This window comes from Lactuca virosa, chromosome 3 (genome assembly GCF_052849685.1).
Source record: "Lactuca virosa cultivar CGN04683 chromosome 3, Lactuca_virosa_CGN04683_v6, whole genome shotgun sequence".
NCBI classification, from domain to species: Eukaryota; Viridiplantae; Streptophyta; class Magnoliopsida; order Asterales; family Asteraceae; genus Lactuca; species Lactuca virosa.
This window is the reverse complement of record NC_136428.1, coordinates 248,827,501-248,847,066: the sequence shown is the minus strand read 5'-3', so window position 1 is coordinate 248,847,066 and position 19,566 is coordinate 248,827,501.

The following is a 19,566-nucleotide window of genomic DNA, read 5'->3' as shown; positions in this document are numbered from 1 at the left end:
TTCGTGCAAGGACTCGACGAGTTGTATCGCGATTTAAGAAGTTTATGATTTATAGGACTCGGCGAGTTCATGGACCAACTCGGCGAGTTGAGTCAACCGAGAAGGTTGACTTTGACCAGAACGTTGACTTTGACCAGAAGGTTGACTTTGACTTGGACTTTGATCAGAGTTGACTCTTAAGGGGGGTTATAAGTATGAAAGGGTAATTAAAGGAGATTTTATGTGTAGGAGTTGATTTGCAGAGCCGAGGACAGTTCATTTACTTCACGACATTTGAGGTGAGTTACCTTCCAGTAGAGGTGGGTCAATGGCACCAATGCCGGCTCACCAGTTGGTGCTTATAGTAAAGATGATTGTTTTTGTGATAATTGTTTGGTATGCCACTATCTGTTATGCTTTATGTGATAGTGTGTTATGTGATTATGCGGTAGTGGTAGGGGTGAAATAGTCGTCGGATACCTGGTTGAAAGAGACCGAAGGGGTAGGCCAGCACCCAAATATGCTAGGCAGTATATGATATATGTATATATGCTAGGGTATTATGTGGTAGTAGTAGGGGTAGAATAGTCCCCATATTCGGTTGAAATAGACCGAAGCGGTAGGCCATCACCCACATATGCTAGGCAGTATCTAGTTGAAAGAGACCGAAGGGGTATTCCAACACCCAGATATGTTAGGCGGTTACCGGTTGAAAGAGACCGAAAGGGTAGGTTTGGCACCCAGATATTCCTGACAGTATGTTATTGTATGGTATGTGGTATGATGGGGGAACTCACTAAGTTTCGTGCTTACGGTTTACAGTTTTGGTTTCAGGTACCTCTTATTCGAAGGGAAAGGAGCTGGCATGACTGCAGCGCATCACACACTCGATTTTCCCCACATGGGACTCTTGGGATTTGCACTCTGACATTATTTTCTTATGATATGTTTTGAGAGATATTTGACTTATGGTTTTTATGATATGAGATAACACTGGTAGCATTTTCAGTAAATGTGTTTTATGAATCTTTAATTTAAAAATGAAATTTTTGGTCTTAAATTTTAGGATGTTACAACAAGTCTGGTGAGTTATAAATTTAACATAACATATATAAAATCATTCATTAATTCACATATCTAGCAAGTCACATAAGTGACCTTGCATATTTATTTTACCAGTAAGAAATTAACCAGTCTCCATCATCTCTAAAGTTTCCATGCCTATACATTCTCTTTCCTAAGGATCCTTAATTCTTTACTCAATACATAGATATGCACATAACAACATAACATTCACATGAAAACTTAATCCAACATGTCATAATCTAACAATGATGTAATTTACTTTTACATCCTCATCTCCACATGCTTTAATATCAATCTATTTCACAATATCATAATCCAAAGGATATTATAACTCACTTCTTGTAACAGAATAACAACCTACTTCCAACTTCTCTAAAACTTCTCTTAGAGGACTCCAACTTCTTCCTTGTGACAACCTATTCCATTCACACACATTAAAACCTTTACATATGTCTTAGGTCGTTAAGACCTTAATAGAGATTTTAGCCAAAAACTCATATTTTGGGTAAAACTCCAACTTGACAATCTTTTGTCCAAATACTTGTTAAATTACTCAAATCAAGCTTTTATACACCTAATCTAACAATATCATATCACATAAACACTACTTCATCATTTTCCATTTCTAGGGTTTCAAACCCTAATGATCAAAACATTAATTTAACCATAGAACTTCCATAGAAATCATGCATAAAGCTTCTAAACACATGATTAAACATTAATAACAAGATATTCATGGCAAATCTTTCATACCAAGATAAAACTCACAAAACACCATTAAAGCCCTAAAATGCTTAAAAATGGTGAATATGGTCACCATATGAGCTCCTAGTGTTCAAGCCTTGTCTCAAACAACCTTAACCACCACTAGCTCCTTCCTCAAGTTTGAAATCGTCGGAGCTTTATTTTAGAGGGTTTGGGTGTGCGTTTGAGAGAAAATGAGCCCTAAACGATCATTTAATTTTCTCAAAACCGCATCGCGGTGTAAATTACACAACATCGTGTTGAAGTTAATAAACCAGCGATGAGTCCTCCGAATCGTGGTGTCCTTTTCCGTATAGCAACCTACTTTAGCCACCACGTCGTTGTACCCATATACCACGCCACGGTGAAACTACGTTTCTACAACATACGACGAAAATACACCTAAATCATCGCCTTATCCATCTCGTTGTGACAAACCTCTCACTGCGTTGTGGTGGAGCTGCATTCAGCAATTTCATTCCTTTTCAATACATTTAATACCCAAACTTATATCTATCAATTCTAATTTTATTCCCCAATAACATAACACATTTTCATTACATCTGAATATCAAAGAAATACATAATATGCATCATTTAACATTCTACAAATCCAATATTACCAAAATGACCAAAATGCCCTGTCACACCCCCAAACCAGAATGGCGGAAACATTCGGGGGCGGATGACTTCACGTAGTATCATAACAGTTGAATATTGTAAAGAAAGTAAACACAACCATCATAAATATAATAAAACCTTACATTGTTGTGTGTAATACATGTTTCAAAAGAATATTACAAATATGATGATTTAAAATGTTTTGATAATAAACGCCTTAGCGTTCCTTCTCCAAAAGCTGATGGTTACCTGTATTACTGATTCCCTGAGAAATACAAGTAGTTTTGAAAAAGTGTCAACAATTAAGTTGGTGAGTTCACAAGAGTTTTGTACTGAAAATTTGTATGTCCTTTAGTAAAAATAACTGAATGTATTTTCCAGAAAATCCAATATTTTCTACATGTAGTCTGAAAAAGTTCCAAAGACTGTTATTGCAATGGTATCTCTCGTGCTCAAATGGTGAAAGTGTATTTAAAATCAAATCATGTATTTACTGAATGCATTCAAAAGTCTCGTAAATCAAACTTATTTTAATACTTCCGTGTGAGTCTTATAACCATGCTGTTGACTCAGACTGCATGTAACAACGTTCTTCAGGCGTTGTAGTGTTATGACGTTTGTCACCCCAGACCTGCCGGTCTAACTGTAGCTAACAGTTTAGGTGCGGGATTGTCAATCCCGTATAGATCTATACACAAGTATCACGCTCTCCCTCCAAGAGATTATGGTTTATAATACAGGACTTGAAATGCGTACTTGTGAGTACGTTGAAGTTGAATATCTCACAACACTTAGTATTAATAGATTTACGAAAAGAAAGTCTATATTTCATGTAGATGAAAGTATTTCATTTTCCCAATGTTTACGTAAAGATGTAATGAATAACCCGCAAACTATACCCATTATAGTTTTTCCGAAAGTGTGTTCCATTTGGTGATAAAAACTCGATGTAGTACTAACTTTGCATGTAAAGTATAACGTTGATATAAAAGTTATTCTAACATTTATAAAATGTAGATGGTGTATTTGCATCCGTATAAAATGATAAGTTTTTCCCGTATTGCACTTGTATTCCCCCCCTCCCCCCTAAAATATGAAAAGACGTAAAAAGTAGGGGTATGAACTCACCTGATAGATTGAAGAAAGTGAGACGAAAACCAAGCAGAACTTTGACAGGAGAAAGCGGATTTCTCAGGGTTATCGGGAATCTCGGGGGTGTAAATCCTTCCTTCGGAACTTGGGTGTGAAGACCGGGGCTTCGGGATATTTCTTGCACGCAAAACGGAGTAAAAACGACAGAAAAGGAGAGAAAATGAGCACAAATGCCCGGAACCCTCGCATCCCTTTTATAGGGGCTGAAGACCCTCGGTACGCGGGGCGTACTCGTGCGTCACTGCTTACCGCATCATCGACTGTCGGACTTCGGATGGGACGGGCATAGAGGCGTAGAGGGGCGACGCGGACGATCCGGAGCCTAGCATCCGAGTACGCTGGGCGTACGAGGGTACGCTGGGCGTAAATCGTCTCGGTTTGTGCACTTCGAACTTGTAAAATCCGTAACTTTCGCATACGAACTCCGATTTTTACGTTCTTTATATACACGCGAAGGTGAGAAAATACTCTCAACTTTCATTTAGACTTCGTTGGCTAATTTTGACTTTATTTTTAATTATATTTTATTTAATAGGCCGGGACACGATAATTCCGTTAAAAATCCATAACTTCTTTATCCGACGTCCGTTTTCGTCTGTCTTTTTACCAGTGTACTACTATTGTAGAGACTTTGAACTCATGTTTAGGTTGCGTCGGCTAAAAATCGCTCGATCTTTATTTCGAGTTTTTAGCTGTCTAACGCTGTTCCGAAACCTAGAAAAATCATAACTTCCTCATACGAAGTCAGATTTGGGCGTTCTTTTTATGTATGCTCATGGTTTAACGTAATCTATGACTTTCGTTTAGATACCTAAGGCTAAAAAAGCATTTTATTGAAGTTTCACTTTTTACGTTTAGCAGTGTTTTACCGGGTGTGTCTTGGATTTTCGATTGGTCATAACTCCTTCGTTATAACTCGGATTTGAGTGTTCTTTATGTTTTTGGAAACCTTGGCACGATATCTAATGCTTTATGCATCCCAATTTAGATTTTAGAACACTTCATTTTTGACGCCAATTTCGTTGATTCCAAATAGTTCATTACATTTGACTTTTTGATTGTTACATTGACTTAAAAATATCGGGTTGTTACATCATCCCCCTGTTAGAGGGAATTTCGTCCCGAAATTTAATCTAAGACAGATTTTTATGGATTTGGAAAAAGATGTGGGTACTTTTGTCTCATCTGATCCTCGCATTCCCAGGTGTATTCAGGTCCTCGCTTGGCGTTCCAACGGACCTTCACAATGGGTATGCGGCTTTGTTTAGTTCTTTTAATTTCCCGATCCATGATCTCTACTGGCTCTTCCACGAATTGGAGACTCTCGTTGATTTCAATTTCGTCTAGAGGGATAACGAGGGTCTCATCGGATAAGCACTTCTTTAGGTTCGATATGTGAAAGGTAGGGTGCACGTTATTTAGTTCTTGCGGTAATCGAAGTTTGTACGCCACTGGTCCGATCCTGGCAAGGATCTCGAATGGTCCGATATATCTTGGGTTTAGTTTCCCACGTTTTCTGAAACGTATTAACCCCTTCCAGGGCGAGACCTTCAATAGCACTCGGTCTCCAACCTGAAATTCTGAAGGTTTCCTTCTTTTGTCCGCATAACTCTTTTGTCTGTCTCTGGAAGCCTTCAGTCGCTCCCGGATTTGAACAATCTTTTCCGTAGTTTCCCTTATGATTTCTGGTCCAGTGAGAGTGCTGTCAGTTGCTTGTCCTCTTGCTAGTTGGGTGTCACCCACTTCAGCCCAGCATAGAGGTGATCTGCACTTACGGCCGTAGAGGGCTTCGAATGGGGAAACTTTGATGCTAGTGTGATAACTATTGTTGTACGAGAACTCGACCAATGGTAAATGGGTGTCCCATACCTTACCAAAATCGATCACACAAGCTCTTAGCATATCTTCCAAGGTTTGAATGGTTCTCTCACTCTGGCCGTCGGTCTGTGGATGGTAGGCGGTACTCATGTCTAGCCTCGTTCCTAGAGATTTCTGTAGTGACTGCCAGAACCTCGAGGTGAATCTATTATCTCGGTCCGAGATAATGGATATTGGAACACCATGCAGTCGTACAATCTCCCTGATGTATGTTCTAGTTAGTTTCTCCAGTTTATCCGTTTCCTTGATTGGTAGGAAGTGCACGGATTTGGTTAACCTGTCGACGATCACCCAGATGGTGTCGATTCCGCTTGCCGTCTTGGGTAACTTGGTTATGAAGTCCATGGTTATCCGCTCCCACTTCCATTCAGGTATTTCCGGTTGTTGTAACAATCTCGAGGGCTTTTGGTATTCCACCTTGACTTTGGCGCAAGTCAAACATTTGCCTACGTAGGTAGCAATTTAGGCTTTCATGTTCGGCCACCAGTACAGTTTCTTGAGGTCTAAGTACATCTTGTATGAGCCGGGATGTACGGAGTAGCGAGTTTTATGAGCTTCGTTCATGACAACATCCCTGAATCCACCAATTTTTGGTGTCCAAATCCGGTTCATGAGACAATGAACTCTGTCATCCCTGACTTCAAGGTTTTTGTCCATTCCTCTCAATGCTTCACCTGTCACATTCTCTGGCCTCAAGGCTTCTTCCTGTGCTTCTTTGATTTGTGCGGACAGGTGTGAGTGGATGGTCATTGTTAAGGATTTCACTCGGCGGCCCGAGTATTCCTTTCGGCTGAGTGCATCGGCTACTACATTAGCTTTCCCGGGATGATAACGAATTTCGCATTCGTAATCGTTTAATAGTTCTACCCACCGTCTTTGTCTCATGTTGAGTTCCTTTTGACTGAGGATGTGTTGAAGGCTTTTATGATCGGTGAAGATTGTACATTTCGTGTCGTAGAGGTAGTGCCTCCAGATCTTTAGGGAGAAGATGACTGCTCCTAGTTCGAGATCGTGCGTGGTATAATTGACTTCGTGCGTCTTTAGTTGTCTCGAGGCGTATGCGATGACCTTCCCTCGTTGCATCAGGACACATCCAAGTCCCTGGTTTGACGCATCACAGTAGACCACGAAGTCTTCTGTTCTTTCTGGCAAAGATAATATAGGTGCACTACATAGGGCTCGCTTTAATGTTTGGAATGCAACATCTTGTTTCTCTCCCCAGCTGAAGGTTACACCCTTCTGAGTCAGGGTGGTAAGTGGCTTAGCAATCTTTGAGAAGTTTTGTATGAACCTTCGGTAATACCCGGCGAGGCCCAGGAATTGTCGAATTTCCGTTGGAGTCCTTGGAGTTGTCCAGTTCTCGATTGCCTTGATTTTGGAAGTGTCCACGTGTATTCCCTCCTCGCTGACCACGTGACCTAGGAAATCTACTTTTCGAATCCAAAACTCGCACTTTGAGAATTTTGCGTAAAGCTTTTCTGTCCTTAATGTTTCCAAGACTTGTCGGAGGTGTTGACTATGATCCTCCTTGTTCCGAGAATAGATGAGTATGTCATCTATGAACACGATCACAAATTTATCCAGGAAGGGACGACATACTCGATTCATCAAGTCCATGAATACCGCCGGTGCATTTGTCAATCCAAAGGGCATCACTACAAACTTGTAGTGACCATAGCGAGTTCGGAATGCCGTTTTGGGAATGTCTCCTTCCAGAACTCGTAGTTGGTGATACCCTGATCTTAAGTCGATCTTCGAGAAGTAGCTCGCTCCTTGTAGTTGGTCGAATAGATCGTCTATGCGTGGTAAGGGATATCGGTTCTTGATCGTGAGTTTGTTCAGCTCCCGGTAATCAATGCACATGCGAAAAGATCTGTCCTTCTTCTTTACGAACAAGACTGGTGCTCCCCAAGGTGAGAAGCTCGGTCTGATGAATCCCTTGCTTAGAAGCTTGTTCAGCTGGCTAGATAACTCCTGCATTTCAGTCGGTGCTAGACGGTATGGCGATTTTGCTACTGGGGTAGCTCCGGGAATCAAGTCGATCCTGAACTCGACTTGTCGTTCTGGTGGGATTCCTGGAAGATCTTCAGGGAAAATGTCGGGGAAATTGCAGACTTCCGGAATGTCTTTAATGTCCTTCACTTCTCGTTTCTTGTCTACTACGTGGGCTAGAAAGGCATGATATTCCTTGCGAAGGTATTTTTGGGCTTTGACGCATGAGATGATTTGTAAATTTACACTGGGTTTGTCACCATAAATGACAAGAGTTTTGCCGCTTGGCAGATTGAGGCGAACGACCCTTTCGTGACAAAGTATATCGGCATGGTGAAGGCTTAACCAGTCCATACCGATGATGACATCAAAACTTCTTATAGTAATCGGCATAAGGTCGATTTAGAACGAGTGTTCGTTTAAATTTAACGTACAGCCTATGTACATATCGTTTGCGCTTTCCGTTTTACCGTTTGCCATTTCTACTATGAATATTTTATTGAGTGCTTGGGGTTTTTGATTAAGTAAGTGTTTGAATTTATGACTCACGAAACTTCTCTCCGCACCAAAGTCAAAGAGTATGCATGCATAAATGTCGTTGAGGAGAAACGTACCCGTAACCACCGTGGGATCGGCTATTGCCTCATTCTGCCCTATTGCCAGCACTCTTCCTACACCGCCAACATTCTTTGCCTTAGGGCAATACCTCTTGAAGTGCCCAGTTTCCCCACACCCATAACATGTCTGGCTTACTCCAGTACCAGGAACTTGGGTGATTGGTCGCGCCGGTGCCTTAGAGAAACGGGCAGTGTGCCCTTTTCTGTCGCAGTTTTTACAGTGCATTTCCCGGCAATTACCGTGGTGATGGTAATTGCATTTGTTGCACTTTGCCAGATTCCCAGCGTATTGGTTTGTCGGCGCGGGGGTAGCGGGAACAGCAGTGGGGGCAGTAGCGGCATGGACCGCCACTATTTGTTTCTTTGATGGTTCTTGCGAAGTTTGACCTTTCCTCTTGTTCCAAAACTTCTTCTTGTGGTTGTTGTTGGCATTGCTGTCATTGTTGTTGCTTCCTTTGGTTGGCTCCGGGACGACGGTCGTGATACTTTGGCAGACCCCATGATCAACGAAAGATTGTGCTAGTTCCTTGGCGCTGTCGAACGTCGTGGGTTTGGAAGCTAGCACACTTCCTCGAAGCTGGGGCGACAGCCCCCAGATATACCTTTCCACCTTTTGGCTTTCCAAAATCATCATTCATGGGCAAAGTATTGTCAAATCACTGAACCTATTCGTATAGCTTGTGATGTCCGAGCCAACCATCGTAAGGCCCCAAAGCTCCTGTTCAAGCTTCTGAATCTCGCCCCTTGGGCAGTACTCTCGTAGTAGCATCCGTTTCAGGTTCTCCCAACCCATTGAGTTTGCCACCACCAGAGTTAGTGACTTGACGTGGCCATTCCACCACGTTAAGGCTCGCTCGGAGAAAGTACAGGCGGAAAATTTTACTTTGCTTTCCTCGGGGCATGAGCATATCTCGAACACAGCTTCCATTTTCTCTATCCATCGGGATAGAGCCATCACTCCCCCAGATCCATTAAAGGGGATGGGTTTGCTGTTGGAGAAGTCTTTGTAAGTACATTCCCCAGAGCGACCTTGGTTTTGGCCATTAGTAGAGCTATTTATCCCTTCTCCTGATCCGTTGTTACTCATTTGTGCCATTGCTGCGGTTACGGCGGCTGTTACAGCAGCCTGAAAGGTAGCAGCATCCATCGATGGAGGGGGTGGTGGAGGTGGTGCTGGTGCTCCGTTTGTATTGAAACGTCGGGGGTTTCTCCTTGGTGGCATCATTCTGCCACAAGTTAAGAGACGAATTCTTGATAAGTCATTAGAAATGATTATGGAAGGTTTTAGTATTATCAGTTTTAGTTCTGGTTTTCGCATGTAAATGGAAACTTTCAAAAAGGAGTGTATGATCCTTTTAAGAATTTAATGGAATACTCAAGGAAATAATAAATGCGTGTCAATTTCATTGGTATTAGTACATGATACAACGATCAGGAAAATTTGACCTTATATAGGTCTAGGGTACATCAATGAAAATGGGAAAATTTGACCGCATTCCGACCCCCGAACTGCGTTCTCACAATTCGTCGGGTTTACATTCTTAAAGGAAAGAGTAGCACCAACACTTATTTGATAGGTATATGCATAGCGCCAGAAGTACGCGTTCTACTCTGAGCGGGTGGCACGCTGCGGACCATGGTATGTGGTTGTGGAAACCTTAGCTCGGGTTACTTGACGTTCAGCCTCGATGACGCGCCTCTCCATTGCGGCTTGGCTCCTACGGAGCTCCCTCACTTCGGTTCTAGTAGCAGTGATGTCCTTCTGCAGGGAAAAGGTGTGCTCTATTGTTCGCTCATGCTCTTCGTCCAGACGACGAAGACGTACCGCGGTGGCCCCAATGTCCAAGAGTTGGTTGGCATTTGCTCTTGCTAGCTCGCCTTGGTTGGCAATGCGTCGGACCATGACAGGGAGTGCCCTGTCAGCTGAACCCCCGTTGCGGAGGTTATAAAAGCCTCGGGCCATGCCGTAGGGTGGGTGTTGCCCTTGTTCCCTGCTCCATCGCTTCAGATCCACAGCCCAGCGGGGAGCCGGGCCCTGAAAGTTCCTTGGGGGATTGGCTGCTCCTTGGGGAGGATTGTAGATCTCGGGCTCCGAGACTGTGCTCCCACCATCTCCTTCCTCTTCTGTATCTTCGCCTGGGTCTTCCTCAGGATCCTCTTCTGATTCTTCTTCGGGTTCTTCTTCGGGAATTTCCTCTTCGGTTTCTTCCTCAATCCAGCCTCCATTATCCTGGTTAGGGTAGTAGGGATCCCCGGGAATGTGAAAACCTGCCATTTCGTCTGATCGAGAATAGGGGCAAGAGAATTATATATAAAACTCGGGAGTAAGAAGGGTAATTTTCGATAAGGATAAATTTTATTCGATGATTTCTATTTCTAATTAAATACCGAGATTTGCATGATTACAACAGTTCTTTTAGTTTTTACAAAATACTCCTATAGTATTTCAAATTCGTGAGTTTGATTCTAGTATTTAATTCGGTAAGTTTTCGACTTGTTGCTTACTACGACCATTCCTCGACATATGTTGGTCACATCCAGGATAAATATAGTTAATCAGGCTATATTTATTCTCGATTTGATTACATACCCCGAGGCCTAGTCGTAGTGTCGCAACTTGCCTTAATACTTTTTTTTATAAAATTTTGCTATGATACGAGACCGATGCATGCGTGTACTTATATTTTTATAAAAAAAATGTATATCACTTTAATTTATTAAAAGTATCGTTTATGAAAACGTTTTGTCAGAGGGTTTTTGGTCCCTTTGCATTTATAGTTTGTATATCTTATGTGGTTCGATATACTTAGTTCACTATAAACAATGCTCTGATACCAATCTGTCACACCCCCAAACCAGAATGGCGGAAACATTCGGGGGCGGATTACTTCACGTAGTATCATAACAGTTGAATATTGTAACGAAAGTAAACACAACCATCATAAATATAATAAAAACTTACATTGTTGCGTGTAATACATGTTTCAAAAGAATATTACAAATATGATGATTTAAAATGTTTTGATAATAGACGCCTTAGCGTTCCTTCTCCAAAAGCTGATGGTTACCTATATTATTGATTCCCTGAGAAATACAAGTAGTTTTGAAAAAGTGTCAACAATTAAGTTGGTGAGTTCACAAGAGTTTTGTACTGAAAATTTGTATGTCCTTTAGTAAAAATAATTGAATGTATTTTCCATAAAATCCAATATTTTCTACATGTAGTCTGAAAAAGTTCCAAAGCCTGTTATTGCAATGGTATCTCTCATGCTCAAATGGTGAAAGTGTATTTAAAATCAAATCATGTATTTACTGAATGCATTCAAAAGTCTCGTAAATCAAACTTATTTTAATACTTCCGTGTGAGTCTTATAACCATGCTATTGACCCAGACTGCCTGTAACAACGTTCTTCAGGCGTTGTAGTATTATGACGTTTGTCACCCCAGACCTGCCGGTCTAACTGTAGCTAACAGTTTAGGTGCGGGATTGTCAATCCCGTATAGATCTATACACAAGTATCACGCTCTCCCTCCAAGAGATTATGGTTTATAATACAGGACTTGAAATGCGTACTTGTGCTTACGTTGAAGTTGAATATCTCACAACACTTAGTATTAATAGATTTACGAAAAGAAAGTCTATATTTCATGTAGATGAAAGTATTTCATTTTCCCAATGTTTACGTAAAGATGTAATGAATAACCCGCAAACTATACCCATTATAGTTTTTCCGAAAGTGTGTTCCATTTGGTGATAAAAACTCGATGTAATACTAACTTTGCATGTAAAGTATAACATTGATATAAAAGTTATTCTAACATTTATAAAATGTAGATGGTGTATTTGAATCTGTATAAAATGATAAGTTTTTCCCGTATTGCACTTGTATTCCCCCCCCCCCCCCCAAAATATGAAAAGACGTAAAAAGTAGGGGTATGAACTCACCTGATAGATTGAAGAAAGTGAGACGAAAACCGAGCAGAACTTTGACAGGAGAAAGCGGATTTCTCGGGGTTATCGGGAATCTCGGGGGTGTAAATCCTTCCTTCGGAACTTGGGTGTGAAGACCGGGGCTTCGGGATTTTTCTTGCACGCAAAACGGAGTAAAAACGCAAGAAAAGGAGAGAAAATGAGCACAAATTCCCGAAATCCTCGCATCCCTTTTATAGGGGCTGAAGACCCTCGGTACGCTGGGCGTACGAGGTTACGCGGGGCGTACTCGTGCGTCACTACTTACCGCATCATCGACTGTCGGACTTCGGACAGGACGGGCATAGAGGCGTAGAGGGGCGACGTGGACGATCCGGAGCCTAGCATCCGAGTACGCTGGGCGTACGAGGGTACGCTGGGCGAAAATCGTCTCGGTTTGTGCACTTCGAACTTGTAAAATCTGTAACTTTCGTATACGAACTCCGATTTTTACGTTCTTTATATGCACGCGAAGGTGAGAAAATACTCTACAACTTTCATTTAGACTTCGTTGGCTGGCTAATTTTGACTTTATTTTTAATTATCTTTTATTTAATAGGCCGGGACACGATAATTCCGTTAAAAATTCATAACTTCTTTATCCGACGTCCGTTTTCGTCTGTCTTTTTACCAGTGTACTACTATCGTAGAGACCTTGAACTCTTGTTTAGGTTGCGACGGCTAAAACTCGCTCGATCTTTATTTCGAGTTTTTAGCTGTCTACCGCTGTTTCGAAACCTAGAAAAATCATAACTTCCTCATACGAAGTCAGATTTGGGGGTTCTTTTTATGTATGCTCATGGTTTAACGTTATCTATGACTTTCGTTTAGATACCTAAGGCTAAAAAGCATTTTATTGAAGTTTCACTTTTTACGTTTAGCAGTGTTTTACCGGGTGTGTCTTGGATTTTCGATTGGTCATAACTCCTTCGTTATAACTCGGATTTGAGTGTTCTTTATGTTTTTGGAAACCTTGGCACGATATCTAATGCTTTATGCATCCCAATTTAGATTTTAGAACACTTCATTTTTTACGCCAATTTCGTTGATTCCAAATAGTTCATTACATTTGACTTTTTGAATGTTACATTGACTTAAAAATATCGGGTTGTTACATGCCCCTTACCACAAGTTATAATATTCTACCATTCTAAATGCCCAAAAATCTAGGTTCTTACACTACCCCTATCAGAATCTTCATGCTTCACCACCCTTCTTGTCAGAGCCACCACCATAAAAATATGCTAACCACCACCACCTTCAAGAAAAATATGAACACCAACATCATTGCCACTAGTCTAAAAGATGAAATCAATTCTGGACTTGAAAATCCTAAATCTTTGTCGTTGTTCTGAAAATCCTCCTCGGGACACCACATTACATCGTCACCGTATTCGTCGAGTTACAACGGAAATCGATGGAGTTTAGGGTTTTTAGATCTACATCGTCAGATGTTCAAATCTACGTCACCATGCGTGGTTTAGATGGTCTGACAAAAGGGGTGTCTCTGATGAATAGGTTAGTCCCACATGTGGTGTGATCCGGCAGATAGTGCAGGGTGTGAATTAGGAGGGTGGGTTTTTGTGAGATTTTTTTTTTTGGTTTTTTTAATTAAATAATAGGAAAATAATTCAATGAAATTAAAAATGAATTACTTAAAAGCACATCATTTCAGGTTGGGTATGGACCAAAACAAAAAAATTGTCAACTATAGGGACCAAAACCTCATAAGATATCCAAAATTGGACTAATGATGCACCACAAAACTTTTTTGGCCTAAAACAATAGTTTTTTTTACAACCACATGACTCATTTTTGCGAGGTTAAAATTGTTTATAAATTATTTAATATACATAACAAACATCTTAGTTTTATTAGATATACGTCCAAAACTTTATATACATCACAAAATTCAAATATTTATTTATGTACATCACAAATTTCAATACTTTATTCTATACACTTCAAGAAGTTTTAAGTTTTAGTGATACACTCAGAAAGTTTAAAACTTGATTCGGTAGATATCACAATTGATATACGTAGAAATTTTAAAACATGGTTCGAGAAGCATCACAAAGTTCTATGATATATTTGATATACATAAATATAGATTACCAAGTTTAAATATTTATGTGATACATAAGACAAGTTCAAAGCTTTATTCGATATGCATCAAACAGTCCAAAGTTTAATTCAATAAACATCATATAATTCAAATCTTTATTTCACATATATCACAATATCCAAATCGTTATATTAATATACATGACAAAGTTTAACTCTTTATTTTATATATATCACAATGTTCAAAGCCTTATTTGGCATACATCACAAAGTTCAAAACTTTATTGGATATGTCACAAGGTTAAAATATTTTTGTTGACATATATAACAAGTACAAGTCTTTATTTGATATCAAATACAAAGTTCAAATCTTTATTTGACATATTCATAGGGTACCGGCACAATGCGGCGGAAGACGATTAGTCAGCAATGATTGGCATGTTGCAGACCAAAAACAATTGACCGAATATGAAGTAGTCAAATTATAATGCCGAAAGATGGTGCTTAGATTTATCCGAACATATATTGAAATACAATTACAAATAAAAAGTAGTGTTAATCACATAAATAAGGAAAGTAAGAAGCATCATACTGCCGAATGGTAATTTTTGAACATGGTTAACCAAAAAAATCAATTAATATTTTATTAACCAATTAAAAAATAATTTAAAGGATATCAATTACCATGTGGTAAAAAGAAATAAAAAAATGTTTTAAGTATCCTTTAAAATAGATAAAAGGGTTGTTTGTATATATCTATTTATGTTTTAAATAATTGTATTTACATTTTAAATATTTGTATTATATAACTTTGTAAAACATAAATGGTTGTGTATAGAAAAGAAAATGTGTAAGGATGACTATCCATTGATAAATATCATTCATTTTTATCGAGCTTAAGGTGCTATTTATTTTTTCAAAGCCAAAATATCTACAGTCTGCGGACCACATCTGTAATCCTCTGTAAAAAAAACAAGATGAACCAAACGTCTGCAGTCTGCAAGAAGAATACTATTTATTTTTTAACATCTCCAGACTGTTGAAATAAACTAAAATTTAAATGCACTGGTTTATAAATATAAAATAAATTTTCAACATCGAAATTTTAATAATTATAGTCTAACAACATTGATATAAAATAATAATCGCAATTTAAGATTTCTGTTTCGTAAACGTATTTTATTATTTTTATACTTTTTTACAACATTTTATTAAACTTTTTTAATAATTATTTTTAACTAATTTACAAATCTTATAAAAAAAAATACAACCTAATGCAGCTGAAAAAATATAAATAAAAGAGTTCAAAAATTTTATACGTTACAAAAATTATAAAAAAATTATAAGTAAATATGTTTAGAAAAGTTGTACAAAAAACGTTTTGAAACTTTTTTTAAAAACATCTAAAAAGAAATTATCTTTTTTAGAAACTTTAAATAATATTTCAAACTTTTAAAATATTTTTATTTCCTTTTTTTTCAACTTTTTTATGTTGTAGAAAAAGTTTAGAAAATATATAAATATTTTAAAAAGGCACGTGAAAAAGTTTAAATATGTTATAAATAAAGATTGTAAAAAGTTACAAATATTATGTAAATTTTTTTTAAAATGTCATAAAAAAATATAACGGACGTTATAAAAAAGTTGTAAAACGGTAGTAAAAAAAGTTCACTAAAACTCCATAAAAAATTCTATAAAAAGTTTGTGCAAAAAGTCTTTAAAAAGTTTTAATAAATTTCAAAAAAATAATTTTGGGAAAGTTTTCTATAAAAAACAAATTAAAACCAATTTTTTAGATTTATATATATATATATATATATATATATATATATATATATATATATATATATATATATATATATATATATATAGAGAGAGAGAGAGAGAGAGTGAGAGAGAGACATAGGTTTAAATGTGGATTGACATCTATTGTGCGGACTTGTGGACAATGCTATTATGTAAGAATGACAAAGAAAATATGTTATTTGATAATGTGAATACGTTCAATCTTACATAACTATTGTTATTATCACACATTATTAGTATTTAAATTGTCTATAAGGTTATTATAGATTTTTTTTTTATTATTCTCATTCTGTCAGAATGTTTATTGATTCGTATTATGTAAGAATGAAAATGAGTAAAAAACGATACGCGAGAATAAAAATAAATAAGAATTAATGAAAATGCATGAAAATCACGATAGTTGTGTGATTTTGAACGTATTCACATTACTAAACAATCTATTCTCTTACTAATTCTCATAGAATAGCGTTGTACAAACGTCCGCAAGATATTTGTTCATCCACATTATAACCTAGCGTGTGTATATATATATATATATATATATATATATATATATATATATATATATATATATATATATATATATATATATATATATATATATATATATATTGTTTAGTAGAGATCTGCAAGAATGCAAGAAAGGTTTTTTCGTCCGAAGACATTGGTCCAGGTCTTTTGGCGCGCAGACGTTTTCACGTATGCAGTCTTCTAAAAATATAAACACACTTTAAGACTCCACAGACGTAAACATCTTCCTGCTTGCAAACATAAGTTCTCAAAAAAATTTCCCAAAAAAACAAACAACGCCTAAATAACTATTTTAATAAAATTAAAAATGGTGTTCTACTAAATATTTAACTTTTATTCTTTTTTTTCCTTGACAAAAAATAATTAAAAATGAAAAGTATTTAAGATGTTATCTTTTATCCATTAATAAACTTCTAATCAAATTATTTATTTATCAGAATCAATGGATCATCAAACATCACACAAAGATTTAGGGATGTCAACTGGGGCAAACGGGACGGGGACTGCATCCCCCGCCTTCGCCCCCAAAATTCCCCCATACCTCTGTGAAAAATCTAGTATGCTCAAAATCATATTAAAGTGATATTGCTAATTAACATAGGATATTAAAGGGTCACACTAACAACAACTTGATATAATTTATTATTTATTAGAAATTGATTTTAATAAATACTTAATAAACTCTTATAATTGAATTGGAAATTATTTATTTCTAGGAAATAATAATTTTCATTAGCAAGTAACATTATATACAATTCATATGGTATAAATGAATAAGTCATGCATAACATTTTGGACTAGATAAATTTTGTTGTCTTTTACGAAGAAGTTAAAGTTTTATAAGCTTGGTTTATAAAATATAAAATGTTTTTGTCTTCTTTTGTCTTCATATTTTAGAAATATGGCTAGACAAAAGAGAGTATGGGCTTTTCATTTGTTTAATAAAAAGAACACTCCTTTAAAAGGACAAGCATGGACAATATGATTAAAATAAAGAGTGGTGATCTTTTGATTAATTTATTCAAAAGAAAGGCATTGCTTGAAGCATGGGGAACACATAGGCTTTAGGGGCATGGGTTCTTATTGTGTGAAGAACTTATGGACCAAAGATTTTCTATATAAAGTGAGGCTTTCATATCTCTTTCACCACCCATGCAAAAAATGTAACTATGTATGTATGTGTGTTTCTCTATAGTTTTAGTTGAAGACTTGAAGATCACACTCTTGCTTATGCTCTCTTTATGTTCTGATTTTGATAAGAATATAAAGCTTAAGAGTCTTAAGAGTTTTATACAAAAGAACTAACATTCTACATCAAGTTGATTCATTGTTGGTGTCTCTAAAGTTCTACATTCTTCATCAACTTCCAAACCTTCCAAGAGGATCCAAAGAACTACAAAGGTTGTAATTTTCTCCATTTTTTTCTTTGGTGCTTGTTTTCTTTACAAACTTTACAAGAAGATCTTTGGTGGGTTATAAACTTGTTTTATGTTATTCAAATTATCAAGTCTTCCATTGCCTAAATCTTATGTTTTTTAAACTAGTTTTTGAATAAAAACTCAACAATTGGTATCAAAGCCACCTAGGAAGTTTGGTTAGATTTTTTGATTTTTGTAAATCTTAGTTTTTGGAGAATATGGATAACTTGATTTAGTATAAAAACAAGTTCATACATATTTTATATGACAACTTTATAATTGTTATTTTATGTGACAAAAGTTTTCATGCATCTTTTGTCATTTAAAGTTGTCTTAGAAAAATAAAGGTTGTTTAATGTGTATGTTGATATGTATGATGTGTATAAACTAGCCAATGACCATTGTGTTTGTTGTGTTGTTGTATTGGTTGTTTTTATTATAAAAATGGTTGTAATAATTTATTTATTAATATGGTATGTAAAAAAATTTAAATATGATAGTTTTTGTGGTTTATTTTTGTAAATAATAGATTAGTTGTTAGAAATAATTTATTTGTACAAAAATGTAACAAGAAATGAAGTTGGAGCCATTTTTTAAAGACCAAAGTGCAATTTTTGCAAGTATAAGGTGTGTAGGATTTTCATTGACAGTTTGCAAACTGTCGCTAAATGTTGTTGTTGATGTTGTTGCCAGATTTCTCAAAGGGATGTTGAGCATTTGCAACACTTCTGCAACACTTTCTGAAAGTGATGCATATTGTTGAAATATTTCTTTAAAGAACTTTTTCCAATCTTTTGCAAGCAATGGGTGTTTTCTCAAGTGGGAGCTTCTACAACAACATTACAAGAATATTTTTGGTCCCTTAAATTTCCCTTTAGGAATAGACTTGGCATTTTTTGTGTTGGCTCACAAAATATATCCTAGTAGGTTATGTTTATGCACATATATTTTTATGCATGTTTGTGTTGTTTATTTTATGCAATTATTATGTGTGGTTGATAAATTAGTTTTTCAAATGCTAAAATAATTTTGGACAAAATAAACATCACAGGGAGTTTGGTTTTCAAAATTTATAATGTGGACATAAGATGTAACAAGTTATTGTTTTAAAATAAAATCCGGTTTTATAAAAACATTAATAACGTCAAATTTTGAAATACTCAAATATAAGCTTTAAAATGGTGATTTTTTAACTTATACAAACTACAAATATATAAGTAATAAAATGACGTTTTATTAAAGATATAAAAGGTTCAAATGCACTCAAACTTAATACCGGTTATTAAAATTGAATCGTGTTAAAGTATATAAAAAGTAGCTCTTTATATAGAACCTTTAAAAGTGATTTTCTTTTGAAAATTGGTAACATGGTTTATTATATGCATGAAATAACCATGATATCATATGTTTTCAAAACTAGAATTATAAAACATATAAAAGACCCTTTTACAAACCTCAAATCTATGCAATCCATCTTGAAGAACACTCGCACATTTCTTGTATGTACTAGTGGGATAAAGGATACCTAACCACTTAGCGTTATCTTTTGATGGCTAGGGTGTATTCGCTATTTCTATAACCAAGTTATAGGCCGATTACATAAGTTTTTCAAATTGGACGATTTGATCGAAAATCTTTTGTGATAAAGGATACATAAGAAAGAGAATTTTGTGGCACAGATGCGATCAAACATGTCTAATTAAATTTG